Source organism: Pinus tabuliformis, chromosome 2_2, assembly GCF_031772625.1.
Source record: "Pinus tabuliformis cultivar Carrire ecotype Pingquan chromosome 2_2, CPIR1, whole genome shotgun sequence".
NCBI classification, from domain to species: domain Eukaryota; kingdom Viridiplantae; phylum Streptophyta; class Pinopsida; order Pinales; family Pinaceae; genus Pinus; species Pinus tabuliformis.
In genome coordinates, this window is record NC_142300.1 from 1,137,800,275 (window position 1) to 1,137,802,032 (window position 1,758).

The 1,758-nt window shown below is 41.2% G+C and overlaps 1 pseudogene; it reads right to left on the minus strand.

The window, feature by feature from the left end:
• Positions 1–977: 977 nt before the first annotated feature.
• LOC149197404 (elongation factor 1-alpha pseudogene) lies at positions 978–1,328 on the minus strand (annotated as a pseudogene).
• Positions 1,329–1,758: the final 430 nt, after the last annotated feature.

The following is a 1,758-nucleotide window of genomic DNA, read 5'->3' on the forward strand; positions in this document are numbered from 1 at the left end:
CGTAGTTTGATGTACCAATCGCACCATGATTTTTCGTATTCCTTTTGAACTTGTTGATGGATTCCAGCCAGAAACCTATCTTCTTCCAGTTCTGCCAACTGCACGAGACTCTCTTCCATGGCTCCATGATCCGCCATTCCTGTGAATGCCGCTATGCGTAGACTAGGTACAATGTATTCCATTGGCATCACAACTTCAACACCATAAACCAGCCTAAAAGGCATTTGTCCAGTCAACTTCTTACAAGTTGTTCTGTAAGCCCATAGCACCATGGGTACGTGCACATCCTAGTCATTTCTTTGTGTATTGCAAACCTTCGTTAGTGTTCTCTAGTATCTTATTAAATGCTTCTACAGTGCCAATGGGTCTATGGTTGATATGGTGTGCTCTTATGATGTTTTTTGGACACCTAATCCTCTAAGGGTTGGTGTGAAAGCCAAATAGACTAAGCAAGTCCAAGAGACCTTGTGATATGGAACCCAACACTCACACGTATGTATTATAAATGTATATCATTGTCAAATAATAGATGAACTCTCTTGCTTATCTTTAATATTATGTTGTTTCCATGTGTGTGTTTAACATGGTATCAGAGCAGGTGATTTCTTGTCCTGCTAATATTTGAGCCATAGGTTTTGTGGGCTCTCTGTGCATGTCAGTTTTTCCATTTCTGCTCCGTGTCAAAAGCATCTCCTTTACAAAAACTCTGTAGTCTGCAGTTAATTGGCTGAAATTTTGCTCTTGAGCTCTACGTTGAAGGAGTTGTGCCACTTTAATAGAAGCATTTTCTTATATAACACAGGTCTAACAATCCATTTCATAACGTATCTCTGCCTTCTTTGCCACACTGGCGATCAGTTATGACCTTCTGGTCCATATATTCTCCTATTTCATTGCTATGCAGAGAAACGCTCCTTCACTCAGCATTATTGGTGCCATTTCTGTCCTGCCATTCTGAATGTGCTTAGTTGTTTCACTTAGTCATTTCTGTGTGATAATCTGCTCAAAACTGTACAATCAGCCTGAGATGTTCTCGTAATCATGTTCTTGATAAAGTTACGATGGCTAGGGGCATCAATCATAGTGCAGTAGTATTTGGTTGTCTCAAACTTCCATAGTGCAATATCAATTGTGATACCACGTTCACATTCAACCTTGAGCTTGTCAAGAACCCAAGCATACTTGAATGAACTCTTGTTCATCTTGGTAGCTTCTTTCTCAAAGAGTTCAGTCACAAGCTTGTAGATCAAATGCCCAGTGGTTGTTGACTTATTGGAGTCGACATGGCCAATAACCACAATGTTGATATGGGTTTTCTCCTTTCCCATGATGAACTAAATTCTCCTACAAAAATGGTTGCCTGAGTCTAGAGATTCAGAAGCATCGTAGAACAGCTTCGCAACAACGTGGAGAGGAGAGAGACTCACACAAGATAAAGAGGACAACAACTCACCTTGGACTCAATCTGTGATATAGATTTAGAACAATACCACGGTCATTTGATTGACATGTCAGACGAAGCCCAACCATAGATTCACATATTTTTCCCTTCGAGGTTCATTTTCCGCGGTTATTTAATTCGCATATCGATCCTCTCCTTTTCCCTCACAGGTGGTCTTTTCAAGGTTCTTGTGCATTAGGGATTTTCAAAGGTTTGGCCTCTTCAAACAAGGGAATGCCCAGAGTTCCATGTTTCTGTGGCCAGCGCCAAGTCCAGAGCACCAAAGCAAAAGAGGCCACGAGATGCTAAGGTCTCGA